The 16076-nt window shown below is 43.8% G+C and overlaps 1 protein-coding gene across 5 annotated transcripts in view; it reads right to left on the bottom strand.

Annotated features, from left to right (window-relative positions):
• The window catches only part of Frmd4b (FERM domain containing 4B), a 358125-nt gene that overhangs the window by 139324 nt on the left and 202725 nt on the right, over positions 1-16076 (bottom strand). Inside the window, exons 1-2 of one of the 5 annotated variants that reach the window (XM_023713305.1) lie at positions 9297-9306; positions 5842-5849 (exon numbers count right to left, since the gene is read on the bottom strand). The exons of the other annotated variants lie outside the window; for them this stretch is intronic. The gene's annotated coding sequence lies outside the window, so the exon portion shown is untranslated. Of the gene's footprint in view, positions 1-5841; positions 5850-9296; positions 9307-16076 lie in introns of those variants that run through there. 5 annotated transcript variants of the gene reach the window in all.

The following is a 16076-nucleotide window of genomic DNA, read 5'->3' on the forward strand; positions in this document are numbered from 1 at the left end:
CTGCCACCCATCCCTTAAGGCAGGAAGTGCATCTATTTATATTTCACAGGTGGCAAAACCGAGGCATGACCAGGCTAAACTCTCCCAGATTGTGTTGTTACAAGGTGAGTTAGAATCTCAGGTTCCACAATTTGGCCTGAGGCAACAAGAGACACTGTGGAGCAAAACACTCCTGCTATTCATCGGAGTTGAAGGAAACAGAGAGGAGAGGAGGGAGACAGGCTGAGGCCAGCAGACACAAAGAAAGGAAAATGGGTGGGTGGGTGGGCAGGGCAGCGGGGAGGATGAGGAAAAATGGGAGAAGCAGCATGCCAACGAGAGTCACTGAGAAATCACCTGAGAAAAAAAGTGACTGAGTTCAATACCCGGTTCCGCAAAAAAAAAAAATTATGGCTGCTGACCATGTGCCCAGTACTATCCCAAGTCCATCCTTTACTAGTGAGAGCCAACCCTATAATGGGGATTCCATTTTTGCTTTCATTCTGTGGGTGAGAAAACTGAGGCTCCATTAAGGTGAATGGCCGAGCTCACCCCACAAACTCTCAGAATGAGGGGGAGGCAGAGCTGGGTGCTAACCACGGTGCTCTGGCCCTGGATGCCACACTCTTCATGCTGTATCCTAGGACTTCTGGAACAGAGTATCTTCCACCTGATAAACACATCTTTATGTTAAATCCCACCTAGCTTGGTCATCTGGTGTAGGAAGTGTGATAAAAAATATGGTGAATGGATACTGTTTTAAAAAATTATTACACTAAAAGACACATTGCCATCAATCTCCTTTAAATTACTCCCCTCCCCCCTATACACTTTGAACACATTTATTCCATCTTTCTTGCCATGTTCTGAAGCAGTTTTGGAAGTCCTCTTTCATGAGTATTTTTAGTTGTGCTGTCCTGGCTGTCTTGATGACCTGAACTGATCTCAAACTGGACAATTCTTTGCTGTCCTGCACATTCTAGAGTCTTAAGCAGCCTCCCTGATTGCTACTGACTGGATGCCAGAACACCACTGTGACACCAAACAGATCTCCAAGTGTCCCCTGTGGGGCAGAAATCACCCATTCTGAGACCAACTGCTGTAGAAGAGGTGAAACTTCGAACATTAATAAGATATTTTCAGATAACAATAGGGCTCAGAACTGACAATACGACTCAGTTTGAGTAAATACCACTTTTCCTTACACAGAAAGCAGAGGAAATAAGTACTGCTGGAGTGAATGTTTTCTGTTCTGTGGCTCGTGACAAGTGGCTCCCAGTGGATTGGAGCTAACCTTGTTTTGGGGACAAAAGCATTCGACGGCAAACTCCTTTCTGTCAGGCAGAAGTTGGAGTAAAGAGAAAAAGAAAGGTTGCTGAGGCACCAGAGAGCCAGTGCCACAGCTCTGGGATCAACCTGGCAAACAAGCCCAGTCAGCTCCGGGCTGTGGAGGGTGTTCGGGTAGAATCACCCTTATGGGATTATAGTCCAATCTCCTAAGGCTTGTGAAAGGAAAAATGTGGTTTAAAGAAGAAAGAAACAAACAACTTGGCATGTCTGAAGCTGAAGGTCATCAGGGCACACCACGCTGGTGTCTGGGTCACATCATGCTGGTGTCCTGGAGCAGTGCCTGGATTTAGACTCTATAAAGTCTTGGGTGTGCAGCCCAACTCCGCCATTCATATCTGACTTTATGGTCTGAGCATCATGGTATTTTTCTAAATTTGGCCCTGTGAAGTGGGAAGGATAAGAATTAAACTCATTTAACTTTTTAAACTTTTCCTTGGATACTGGGAATTGAACTCAGGGACTTCGCATGCTAAATCACAAATCCACACTTCCATCCCCTCTTGTGCAGCTTCATCTCTTGTATTAAAGCCAGCTGAACCTAAAATCTACCTCAGAGACAATGATGGCAACCATGTCACCAGCACTACCCTCATTATTATGCCCAGCTTGGAGGTTAGGGTCTCGCTGAGTGCCTGATGTATGTTAACCACTTCACACTTATCCTGCGCAGTGTGTTCTATTGATACCGCAGATGATTTGCAAGCTGTTGATGATGATTCTGTTTACCACAGAGGCTTAAGGTGATTGTTGGTTAAGTTGGTTATATTTCCCATGAAAATGTTTTTTTCTAGATGCCAAACAATCTGACACATTTAAGTTGAAAATTATCCTAGAGATAAACCATGGAGATAATAGGGCTTCATTCCATCCCAAATTCCCAGTGATAATCAGCAGACTAACACAGGATCATCATGCAGACCTACCCATCCATGCCCAGAACTGGGGAACGGAAACAACAGCCCCATGCTCTGCATCTGATCAGGACCAGCTGTGCCCAGGCCCAGGCCCCCTCTGTTCTCATCAACACCAAATGGACATTAACCCGTGCAGGTTGCCTGTGTTATGTGTGTCTGCACGCACGTTAGCCACTGAGCTCTCACCACCACCTCATGAAGAAGGTTGTTTTCACGCTGAATCTGAGGCTCTGGGTGCTTGTGAATGGCTTGCCTGGGGTCTGACAGGTAATTCAGTGGAGCTAAGGCAACAGGGACTCTCTGGGCACCTGGAGAGGCAATAAGCAGGGCTACAATGCCCTGGAAGGAGTGGCAGTTACAACCAAGGTTCTCTGTACAGATATTCCAACTGTACTTTTTAAATTAACAACTCATAGCAGGCAGCAAATGGGAGACCATCAAATGTTTACTTTCACAAAATCATGTGGAATATTTTTACTGTTTCTTCTCCAGAAAAAAAAAATCCTCTTTACTGAAAACCAATTTTAGCCTGTAGTTTTAGACAGCATGGTACAGTACCAGTGGGTCTAAAAACAACACAGAAAAACACAGAAGCACAAATAGCATAAACAGAAAAAGTCCCAGAAGTATAACTAAGAAAAGCTGACAACTAATGTGTGTGTGTGTGTGTGTGTGTGTGTGTAGTGTTCAGATGGGAGAGGTTTTCATTTTTATCTGCAGTTCAGGTTAATGAGAAATTCTCTGGTCAACTTGGAAAATATGGAAATTTTGGCTTCGTGATTATGTAAGTAGCAGACACCCTGTGGTCTGGAAATTTTTTGCTTTGCCAATTGCCTGTTTTCTCTTTTCCTATGAAAAACAGACTCTAAGAAGGAACAGAAATGTTGCATCTTTCAAAAACTTAAAAGACACGGAAAATCAGGGGAAGGAATTTCTAAAGCACGTTGTAGAAGACATAATTTAGAGCTACTCTGGGTCCTGTTTACCAACTCTGACACATTTGGAAGTCCTGACTATACGCACCACAGATTACACACACTACTCTGGAAATTTAGAAGTTAACAATCTTTATCAGAAAGCCCGGATCAACTCTACTCTGACTTTGCAGGACATGCTTACTGTCAGTTTCCTGTTACCATTCCCAATCAATCCTTTTCGCATCTCTGATTTATGCCTTACAAATCTCTGTTCTTTGTGATCCACTTGAAAGTAGAGGCTGAAAATTACATAGGAAGTTTATAGCTAGTAAAATAAGTTCTTCTAGGGCCAGAGCCCTATCCTGTTCGTAACTGGGTGATAGAAATGTACTGTTTAAGAAGGGGATTTATAAAAGTGTTTCCAAATTGTGAAAATTAAAAACACACTGGGAATATATAAAAAATTCTTTATTTCTTCTGATTTCCTTTCTGAGGTACTTGGGAGGGAATCCAGGGCCTTGGACACACTAGGCAAGCACTCTATCATGAGCTATATCCACAACTGGGAAAAACCCGATTTTTCTGAGTGAGGGTCTCACTGAAATATCCAAGTTAAGCATGAACTCTCCATCTTCAAGCATCAGCCTCTCAAGTAGCTGGGAGTACACATGTGAGTCACCATGCAGTTTCCAAAAAATCCTTTTTTGAAAAAAATTAGTATATGTCTTGTTACATGATGATTGCACACATTATGGGGATTGGTACCTTTGTGGCTTGGGTCTAGACATCTCCCAAAGCCTCATGTGGTCACAGGTGGGGCTTAATGGATAACAGCAAAGCCCACACTGGGCATGAGTGCTGCCCACCCTAAGAGATAGAAAGAAGGCTGCAGCACTCACTTGCTGCTTTGCCTCCTTCTGCCTGTCATCAACAATTTTTCTCTGTGATGCCCTCTGCCATGTTGCTCATCCTTGAAGCCAGCTGTTGACAGACTGAAACCTCTACAATTGTGAGCCAAAATAAAGCTTCCCCTTCAGCTTTGGGCATCAGGCATTTCCCCTCAGCAACCAGAACAGTAACTAAGACACAATGCATCTCAGTGCTTTTACTTCCCTTCTCTGTCCTCTCCATCCACCCCTAGATCCCCTTCCCATTGCAAAAGGTCTTCCTTATTGCTTCTGATTGTTTATCTTTCATTTTGTTCTTTAAATTATTTATACTTCAGGCTTTTCCTATAAGAAAAATCATGTGATATCTAACTTTCTGTGTCTGATTTATTTTGCTTAGCTTACTTTCCTTCCAGAAAATTCTTGATGTCTAGGACTTCTTGTGCCACTACAAATAAAACATTCCCTCTCAACTTGGAGGCTGCTAAAATTTAGTCACAAAACTCCTTGATCTTCCTGTGGGCTGAGTTACAGAATATTAGACATAGCCAATATTAAAAACAAAGTGCACACATAAACTCACAGCAAAATACATGCACTAAAAAAAAAGTAATGGAGCTAAAACTCCTCCTTTCACGTGTACTGTCTCTTTACTATTATCTTTCTTCTTGAGGATATCCATGTCTGCAGAGTGGGTATGGAAGCCACACAACCCAATGGGGTGCTACTGCTTATCTTACCTCTGCTCACTGGAGAAGGGCAGTGGGGCTTAAGCTGCAAGAATTGGTACATGCTACACGCTCACACCTTGCCCAGAAAGCTGGCTGTGACACAGTGCAGTATGTCACTGGTGAAGTTCAAGGGCAGGAGGATGTCTGGGGAAATGGTGACGTTTGGAGCACTCCTTCAGAGTGCTGAGGCCATAGGCAGGCCATGAGAAAAAGATGAAAACTCAGAGTCCTCAGCACTAGACTGTGTTTGCAGCCTGGCTTTCTTAACTTCGGCAGGGCTTTTTCTTGGCCATCTTTAAAGTCAGTGTGTGTGCTTATACTTGCCAGGAGTAGAGCCTGGCAAAAGAAATCAACACAAAAATGGAGTGGGTTATCCTGCATCCCTGTACTTGCAGGTAAACCCACAGGTCAGGTTCTCCTGACCCAGGACACCAACTCCCACATCAGATGCAGGCCATCTGCTTTTCTCGTTCCTTTCCCACTGGAATGCAAGTTCTTTTACAAAGAGCATGTATCTCATTCACAGAGGGCACCTTAAATGGTGCCTAGCCCACTGTGGAGCATGGTGAACATTTGCTGAGTGAATGAATGAATGAATTTACCTTTATTTCTATTTCACTTTTTTAGTTCAGAGTTTTTTACCCATTTCTACCATTCAAGTCCCATGGAAATATATATCAGATGTGATGGTGCCCCCCTATAATCCCAGCACTCTGGGAGGATAGCAGAATCACAAGTTTGAGCTCAGCCTGGAATCTTAGCAACTTAGTGAGATCCTGTCTCAAAATAAAAAATAGAAGTAAAAAAGGAGACTGGGGACATAGCTCAGTGCAAAGGCCGTACTAAACCCCAACACCTCTCTCTCTCTCTCTCTCTCTCTCTCTCTCTCTCTCTCTCTCTCTCTCTCACACACACACACACACACACACACACACACATTGTATATATTCAAGAAATACAATGTGACGTTGGGTTCCTTTGCCGCTGAGTCGCCAGATTCACCCCAGCTGTGCTGCTGCTGTCCTTCTGCAATCTCTTTCCTGCTCACCCAGGCCTCTGTGACCTTAAATTCTCTGTGGAAACTGTTTACAGTTTTTCATTCACAAGCAGAAATGATCGAGTAGCATTCTGCTCCATCGGCATGTTTCTCCCCACTTTGGTTCCTGCTCTATTCTACCCTCAGTTCCGTTCTGCCCCCACCAGAAGAGACTCGTGAGAGGAAATCTCACCCAACACTGGGCTGTATCCAAGAAACCAAGTGTTTTTCCCTGTGGCTCCTCTCTCAGCATTGTTTCTGACTCTCACTGCTCTGACACAGTGTTTTGGAAGGGAGGAGAAAGAAGAAAGCGCTGGTGCTTCTGGTATGTGGCCTGGACAGTGGGCTCACGCAAACTGCCCTGGAAGGCACTGGATTCCAGAATTCGGAATCTTGATCACATTTAGGCAGGGGCAGCCTCAGCTGGGGCAGGCTGCCAGCCTTCCAGCAGGCCAGCATGGTGTCTGATCCTGGCCCTGTCTCAACGAGCTGCTGACTTTGGGCAAGTCATGCACCTCTCTAAGTAGCTGCAGTAGAATAGGATAATGTCTAGTGTATTATGAGTAATTCTGAAAGAGCAGCTATTATTAATATTTTTTTAAAGTATAGGGAAGGTCAAAGCACATTTCTGGGTTTCAACCCCACTATGGTCTATAAGATCCATCCAATCTTGTGCAAGAGACCTAACTTCATTGGAGCCTTGATATAATTATTACTAATGTTGTATTTTCATTAGCTAAAACCCAAGCTACTGCTGCAGATTCCCTGCAGGTGGACTCTTTTGTTCTTTTTCTCTTTCTCTTTCTTTTCTTTTTCTGTTTTGTGGTACCGGGGATTGAACTCAGGACCCTGTGCTTGCCAGGCAAGCGCTTATTCTATTGCGCTATCTCCTCAGCCCCCTAGAAGGATTTGTTTTTCTTTTTGGCTGGCTCAGGATGCTTTAAGGGCAGGTATGGTAAGGCATGAGTATCTGGGGATCGAATCACAGAATCCTGAGCCTGATTGCTTTGCTTAAGCAGGCACTTAAACAACTGAGCTAATGGGCAGGCCCCTTTTCTTTCCCTTTGAGACAGGGTCTCACTATGCAGTTCAGGCTAGCCTTGAGCTCACTTTATAATCCAAATTGGTCTCAAACTCACAATTCTCCTGCCTCAGCCTCCCTAGTGCTGGGATTAGACATATACCATTATGCTCATCTTTTTTTATTTTCATTTATTTTATTTTATTTTTTTGGTATTTTAGGACAGGGTCTACAGGGTCTCACTACGTAGATTGGACTCATAGTGATCCTCCTGTGTTCAGCCTCCCAAGAGCTGGGATTACAGGTGCCCTCCACCTCCCAAGAACTGGGATTACAGGTGCACGCCCAGTCTTAATCACCATCTCAGAGTGCCCCAGGGGCGCGGCCAGCACTGCACGCTGCTGCGTCTGCCTAAGCAGGCACTTTAATCCACCATGCCCGTCTTGAGGGTGGACATTTCCATTTCTGAGAGGTGGGTGGGAGAAATGCAGTTTGACCCTATCCTTGAACCCTGAAGAAGTGAAAGAAGCAAGTAGCATGGCCACACTTAGCCTTGGTCTGGATGCCCTGTTGTCACCTTGCCTGCTTGGGTGCTGAAACTGTGGAACCACTTTCACCCCTATTTCCTCCCTTGAGCATTACAAAGGTTATGCTCCAAGGGGGCCTGGCCCTAGCTCAGTCCTTTAAGTGGCTGCTTCCACAAAGCTGTCAGCTTCAGGTTGCTGGAGTTCGAATCTCACAACTCTCTCACTGGCCAAACGTGCCCTGAAGGCATTCGAGGAATGAAAAAATAAAAAATAAAAAATCCTGGGGCCAGGGAGATGGCTCAGTAGGATAAGTGCTTGACTGGCAAACGCAAGGATCTGAGTTCAATCCCCGGTTCCGAAAAAAAAAAAAAAAAAAAAAAGTTATGCTTCCATTTTTTTATTTTTTTTTTTTTTTTTTTTTTTGCGGTACCGAGGATTGAACTCAGAATCTTGTGCTTGCCAGGCAGGCGCTTATTTTACTGAGCTATCTCCCCAGCCCTTATGCTTCCATTTTTGAAGTGTGCCCACCGAGGGCTGAGGAAGGGATAGAACTTACAGGACTTCTATAAGGTCACACAGCTACGCAGAGCACAGACTTGTGGTGGGGAGGCTTCCTCAGTCTGCACTCTCAGATGGTCTCTTGGCCCTTTCTAGAGTATTCACTAAACAGTAAAGCTGAAACACACTGTAACATATGAGGTGTGATCAAATACATGGTGAATGTTTAAATATCAAATTTATTAGAAGACACATTGCCATTAATCTCTCTCAGGAGATCCCACTTACTTCAGCCACACTTATCCCATCATTTTTGCCACCTTCTCAAACAGTTCTGAAAGTTCTCTTGTGTCTTTGTGAGGTGTGATCAAAATCATGGTGAATGCAGCTCCTGGGTGGTAGCAATGTAAAGCAGTCTGGTAAAAACCAATTACAGCGTGTCCTCCTCCACTGTATTCACCGTCGCAGCACCGTGCAACTTCCCCAAAGTCAAAATGACAGGAGAGATAACGGTTTTAAATCAATTCAGGACAATGAGGCAGCCAAGACACAACTAGCAACGCTCACAAAATAAGACTTCCAGAACTGCTTCAGAAAGTGACAAGAACAATGGGACAAGCACGTTCAAAGTGAGAGTGTTTTCAGGGGAATTAATGGCAATGTGCCTTTTTCTATAATAAAAGAGACTGAATCATCCACCATGTTTTTCATTCCTACCTCGTAAGCCAGCTCTGAGGCACAAAGCTCCCTTTTGTCCCTGTTACGGTGGGAAGGCTTTTGTGATGGGAAGTGGTCACCATGCAGTGCAGCTCTCCTGACCCAGGGCACCCTGGGAATGTGCAGGGCTCTCTCTTGAGGTGCCAGTGGCCTCAGTGGCTCAGCATGCCAGCCCCCAAAGCCTTTTATTATAATGAAGTGAATGAAAATAAATGCTTTTTTTTTTTTTTTAAACTGGAGACTCTTACAGCAGCTCCAGAGGGGGAAATAAGAAGCTCTGGTTTTCTGGCTTGGGGACTATTATTCTAGCTACTGTCACCTCTTTAGAGTCCTGGAGGGTTTAAGGAACTGGAGTGGGGAAGACTTTTTATCACAGAGAAGTGGTTTGTTTAAACAAGAAAAGTGGTTCCTATGACAAGGATGACAGGTGGGCAAAGAAAAGATGGGCCTGGAGAGCCGGACAAGCGCTGCTGGTCCTAGATTTCCACAGCTGTTTTGGCAGATAACTAGAAATATATGTAGAAGTCTCAGTTTTGTTCCATGGCTGTGCCTTTTTGTGTCTCAGCCAATTTGGTTTCTGCTCAGAGGCTAAGGAAATTCATATGTGTCTCTCCCTCTGCAAACACAATTAGGTTATGAACTAAAACTGCATCAGGGGCAACCAAGAATATTCTCCCCCATAACTGGGCATTATTCTATGTACTATGATCAAAATATACAGTAAATGTTTAAATTAAAAATCTATTACACTAATATATAATGCCATCAAACTCTCTTAAAATACTGCCCCTCTCTGAAAATACTTATCCCGTGTTCTTGCCATTCTCTCAAGCATCTGCCGAAGTCCTCACTTGTGACTGTCATCAAGAGGTGCCACTACACAAAGCGCAGTGGGCGCTGTGGCTGAGTGCCATCTAACGGAAAGGCAGGTTCGTGGAACACTGCGGTGTGTCCTCGACCACCTGAATCACTACACCTGGCACTACGTGGCTTCTGCTATTCTCCAAAGCCAAAATGACAACGAAAGGTAAACACCTGAACTGATTTAGGTCATGGAAGCAGCAAGGACAGAGCAACTAAAGACACTCATGGAAGGGGACTTTTAGAGCTGCTTAAGAGAGTACTAAGGACCGTGGGAGAAGCGTGCTCGGAGGGAGACAGAGTATTTCAAGGCAGGTTAATGGCAACGTGACTTCCTCCATAATACACTTTTTAGAATTAAAATACCAAAATTTTCAGTGCCACCTTACATTTTTATCATTTCTTTCTGCTGACTATAAAATACCCAATTTCATCAGTTGTGAGCATGTTCTAGCACGCTGCTTCATTATTCTGTTGTGCTTGCTCTCAGTAATCGGGCCTTGTCTCGAGTACCTACTTTGTGCCAGGCTCTCCAGGTTGAAAGCCTGACCACACATGGATGGCAGGTGAATGTCTGACAGCTAAATCTCACGCCACAGCTGTAGTGGCCAGAATCTATTTTTGTTTCATGTACGCGTCACGAGCTACGTCATCTTGAGCAACCTTCCCACATTGCCAAGAGATAACAGATGCAAGACTGAAAAGGAGCAAATCTTCTGCATCCAAGAGATTTCTCAGATAATGGAAGTGTTCCAGAGTGTGCTGGATGTCAGGTATGACTGGCATGAAGGGAATGGGACAAGAATCAGATGTGCCAGCTCCAGGACAGGCTGCAGAGAAAGACAGGCTGGCTTCACATCCTCTTTAATAGCAGCCATGTGACCTGGGGCAATGTCTCAGCCACTTTTCTCCTGTCTAGAAGAAAATAACGTACACTCACAAGTTAGAGGAAGAGAAGTTCACTGGATTCTGGTATTTAGAGGTTCCAGTCCATAGTTGGCTGGCTCTGAGGCAGGAGCAGCATGGCAGAGGCAGGGTGGCCTGGAAGCTGAGCAGAGAGGAGGTGGAGGCAGGGAGGAGGGTGCCCTCCAGGCTGTGTCTCCAGGGACTGCACCTGAGCTGAGGAATTCAGCACTGCCATGATCCAGTGATCCGTAACCCTAAGTCCCACCCTGAATGCACGAGACTTTTGGGGAGCACTCTAAATCTGAACTATGATAGGCATTGAATTAAGCTTTCTGAGTCCTGGGTTCCTCACTTATAAAACAGGAGGATGCTATAATCTGTAATCTTCAGCATAGAGCGTCTCCCTTCAAATTGTGGGTGTTACAATGGAGTATTATTCAGCTATAAAGAAAGATAAATCTGAGGCTTTTTTATAGGTAAATGCATACAACCAGTGACCATACTCAAAAGTGAAATAAATCAGACCACATGTGTAGATATCTTATTGTCTCCCTAGTGTAAGAACTTGAAAGAGTACATATAATCTGAAAGGTACAATAGATAGAATAAAATGGAAAGAAACTGAGCAAGAAGAATAAATAATTGGGATGAGGGAAAGGAAAAAAGAAAGAAAAAAAGGAATGGAAAAAATCATGTATGTGCACACACAGGATAGCTAAGATGATTGTACTAATTTCTATTGGTTTTTTGGAAGGTAGCAGTTAATGCTTAAAACTTTTACTTTGCCCAATTCTACATGCTTATATCTGTAATCTGAGCAACTACACTGAAGGCAACACTGTGCAATGTAACAACCACTGTTGAATATCTATCACCTTGTTTTTTAAGCTTACTGTTTCTAATGTCTTATTTACTATTTTTTATTATTAAAATAAATTTTTAAAAAGCTATTGTGGGTGTTTCTTTCTCTGTTCCTTTATTCCTAGTTGTGATAAAGTACAGTAGTATTTTCTCCCAAGGGTGGGACTGGGATGAAATAATTTGGAAAACTATTCGGAAAAACTGTTGCTCTTTGCCCTGCCTGTTAGATGGCTCACAGGTTGAGCACAGACCTTGGTAAGCTGCGACGCATTCCCCTGCTGGGTACTCAGAGAGCACAAGCGCAGTGAACCCTGGGCTCAAACTCAGGCTGCTGCCTTATCCACTATGCTGTTAGCATCTATTCACATATTCACAAATACTAATCAAGCTCCTCCTGTGTCCTGGACTTTATAGTAGATCTGGGGATTTAACAAAGACATACACCTCAGTAAAGAAAAAATGTGTTTGCTTTGTTTAGGATACTGCAGGACTTCTCCCCCCATTATTGTACCCATAAGCAACTTTCTAGACACCCTTGCCTCCAAATACCCTGTCCTCCCTTGAAATTGTAATAGCCACAATACTTCATCTTTTGCAATTAAGCTTTGAAGAACCAAGGACTACTGTAATGTCTCAAGAGCTTTCCCTTTGTCCTTTCAGAACCAGTTTTCACTGCTCTTGGGAGGAATGGCCCATTGAGAACACACAGTTTAAGGGAAACATTGCAGCAAATCCAGTTGGAGCCTGGTCACAGAGAGCAAGACAGCAGGTGAGGCCAGAGGGCCAAGGAGGCAATGGTGGCCTCAGAAGGCAGGCCCTGGGCTACAGTGGCAACCCTGGTGGCTGTTAAGAGAGTCAGAGTGGCATCCTACAGCCTGTGTTACAGAAGCTTCGGGGGTGGCTCCAGAGGTTTGCTGGAGTCCTTGACCACCAAGGGACCAGTCACTGCACTGCGAAACCCATTGGAGGCTCAGAGGCTCTGGTGGGAAGATTTGGGGATGCTCACGAGGCTGACTCTGGTTGCCTTTCAGTGAGACTAGAGTGGGACAAAAAACAAAAGAAGGAGAAGCCACTGGAGGCACTTGTTCTGGTCCTTTCTTGTCAAATGAGGACATAAAGGGTGAACATATTAAAATCCAGGGAGCATGTAATTTAATTGGGTGAACTACATGATAGGTCAATTATATCTCCATAAAGCTGTTTAAAGAAACAAACTGACTTAAATGTCAAAAAATAGGTGACAATTTTATAAGGCTGTATGGGAAGTAAACAGGTGAATAGATATAATAACTCAGCACAGTCTGGGCACAATAAATAGGAAAAGGATTCCGCTTTGCCCCTGAATTCTGTCTCTCAAACTTCTCTGGCCTAATAGGCAAAGATGCATCCTCTCTCTTCACTTGTGACCTCACTATCCATGGCTGTGTGACCAGGTCAGCCTGTGGGCTGGCGGGCTGCTAGGAGATCTTCATAGGCTGGTAAATCTGTTCCCTACATTAGCTCAGGATGGAGGTCCTCAGTGCTGTTTCTATTCAGTTTTCTCCTTTCATCCCCCTAACCCCAACCCTGCCCTACTGTGAAATTCAACCACTGGCCTAGGAAGTGAAACTGAATGCAAATCCGAGTGTTCTAGTCAGTTCCATCATCAACTCATAATTGCTATTACACATGTAACACAGGCAGTTTCTGAGGCAGCAAGGGAACCACGTGCAGGATTCGCTGTGTCACCCAGCAAACTTACATGCAAGGCCTGACTCACACTAGCTGTGGGACCTTGGACAAGTCTTCTAATCCCTTTAAATCCATCCTAATCTGATAAGTATGGATAACAACAGCTCACAGAGCTATAATAGGAGAGTGCATGGAAGGCATCCAGTGCCGAGCCATCACTTAGTGTTAGCTGTGATGATTAACTATTCCAACCTGCTGCAGAACAAGGCAGCTGCATAGCCTGTAAGGAAAATACAGTTCTATAGGCATCCAAAGAGGTGTAAGTCATTTTGGTTCAGCAGTAACACCTGTGGGGTAGGTGAATGAAACAGATAAAACTTCCTAGGCTAGGGGCTCTTCAAATATTATGAGGCAAGGGCCAGCCAAATAGTTCAGCAGATTAAAGCCCCTGCAAGCAGGCGCAGGGGCTGGGTGTTTGACACTCAGGCCTGCCGTACCAGTCCCACCCCTGGAGCACAATGAGATACAATTGAGATTGGGCATGGTGGCGATCGTCTGCAATCCCAGCTCTTGGGAGGCTGTAAACAGGCTGATCACTATGAGTCCAATCGAGTGATCCAATAGACCCTTCCCTAAAATACAAAAAAAACCCAAAAAAAACAAAAACAAAAACAAACAAACAAAAAAAAAAACCCCAACCCCAAAACAAGGAGATTATGGGGCTACAGAGGAAAGTGATTGATGATGTAGAGTATGCCTAAGGAGAGTCACATGGAGAGAAAACATTCTCTCAGGCTTTCACAGAGAGCAAATTGGTCAAGCAATGGCTGTGACTCATCCACATGGCTGACACTAACAAAGGATTTACAGACTGCAGTACAGGGTTTCAGGATAAATCCTGAGAGAATATGACTGACCTTATCAGATACAAAAACTACAATTCTTGTTATACAGGTCTTGCTTTATCTTGGTCTTAACCATCCAGCAGAAAAGTATCAAAACAAAGTATAAAAAGTAAAGCCATGTTATTATGCTGAGCTGTAAAAGTCTCAAGTCAACAACTTCTGACATTGCCAGTCATACGGAAAACCCACTACTATTATGGACTACTGGACTATTTTGGAATATCTTTTTTTAATTTTTATTTTGGAATGTCTTGCTGAATTTACACACCTATAATATTTAAATGACAAAACTAAACAAAAAAAAGGAGATACAAATGAATGACCATTTTGTGTTTGTTTATTCAAAATATTTAGGATAGATATACAGCTACATTCTCTTAATTCAATGAATACAAAGATTTGTTCTAAAAGTGTTTGTAAACAGGATATCATGTCTGCATCTTGTACAATGAATAACCACTAAGAAAATAATATGCAAAGTATTGATTATTGAAACTGTCCTACTAATCAGTTTTGCAACTCATTGCTATTTGTTTCTCAATAAAATATGGAAAAAACCCCAAATACTATGAGGCATGATTGAAAAATACAGTTGGAGTTCAAATTTAAAAGAATATTTTAAGATAGTTAAGATAGATACACAGCTACTTTCACTTAATTCAATGAGAAGAAAGATTTGTACTAACAGTGTTCAGACAGGATATCATGTCTGTATCTTGTACTATGAATAACCACAATGAAGACAAAAATATGCAATGTATTAATTATTGAAACTGTTCTAATAAGTTTTGAAACCATCTGATTGCTATTTGTTTCTAAATAAAATTAATTTTTAAAAAAAGACTTTAATGGTAAAAGGCTATTACCCTCACTTCTCCTCAAAATATTCCCCTTTCTTTCAACATACTCAGCCTACTATTCTTGCCACTTTTTCAAGCAGTTCTGGAAGTTTTCTTTTACAAGCGTCCTGTCTGTAGCTGTCCTGTGTTGGCTACCTCAATGCCCTGAACTGCTTAAAAACGGTTACCTTGCACGGTCATTTCGGCTTTGGGAAACAGCCAGAAGTCACACGGTGCCGACCCAGTGAATAAGTGGACGAGAAGCCCTATGATGCTTTCACAAGCCTGCTTTCCGCTGGACGCCACTCACCAGCGGCATTCAGCATGACTGCTTCCACACCTTGTGAAAACATTTACCAAACAGAACTTCCAAAAACTGTTTCACAAATGGAGAAGAAGGATGGATAAGTGTGTCCCCAGCTGGGGGGAGTAGACTGAAGGAGTGGAAGGGCAGGCGACTTTTATTGTGATACATTTTTTAAAATCTGAACATTCATCCTGTATTTCCCTCATACCTTCTGCATAAGAGCAAACCAATCTGAATTCCCCTCCCTAGCTCTGGAGAGCTCCACTCCGTGTCTTCACACACCAGGGATGCTGAGGCTCTGAAAAGGTCTGTTCTACAAGGGAACACAGGCCGCGTCAGAGCTGACCCAACTCAGTCAGAAGGCAGCTGTCAACCTTCCGCTGGTGGCCCTTCCTCCATACCTCTGCCCGCCCCTCCCTATGCCCGCACGTTCTCCTCATTCCCTGAGCTCCAGGCGCGGCGCTCCTCTTTCCAGCTCTCCCCTGCCCTAGCTGCTTCTATCCTCGCAGCACCAGTGCCAGGGAAGTGCTGGCCAGCCCAGAGCATGCTCACAAGGCAAGGCCGCGTGAAAGGCCACTCCCCTCAGACAGCAGTGCGCACCGGGGCAGGGTGGGGCTGGGCCAGCTGCAGTCAAGCCCAGGCTTACGGGTTTCATACATGACACCCCCACAGGCAAAGAGCTTCATCTCTGTTTCTGCGCCCGCCTGATCTGCACAACGGAAACACCGCTGGTGTCAGGTACCAGAGAGGCGCCCAGTGCCCGATCGCTGTGGGCGGCAAAACTCTCTCTTTTTTTCCCCATAATTTTATGGAGAGACAAATAGCAATGAGACACTTTCAGATCAAATTGGTAGGCCAGTTTCAGTAATTAACACAATGCATAGTCTCTCCTCGTGATTATTTACTGTACAAGTTGCAGACATGATATCCTTTTTACAAACACTATTACAACAAATCCCTCTATTCATTAAGAGAATGTAACTATGTATCTATCCTAACCATTTTGAATGCACAGATACAAAATGGACATTCATCTGTATCCCCTTTTTTGTTAAGTTCCGTCATTTGAATATTATAGGTGTGTAAACTCAGCAAGATATTCTAAAAGAGTCCAATAGCCCATAATAGTATTGGGTCTTCCACTTCACT

Source organism: Octodon degus, unplaced genomic scaffold (genome assembly GCF_000260255.1).
Source record: "Octodon degus isolate 3935 unplaced genomic scaffold, OctDeg1.0 scaffold00030, whole genome shotgun sequence".
NCBI lineage: Eukaryota > Metazoa > Chordata > Mammalia > Rodentia > Octodontidae > Octodon > Octodon degus.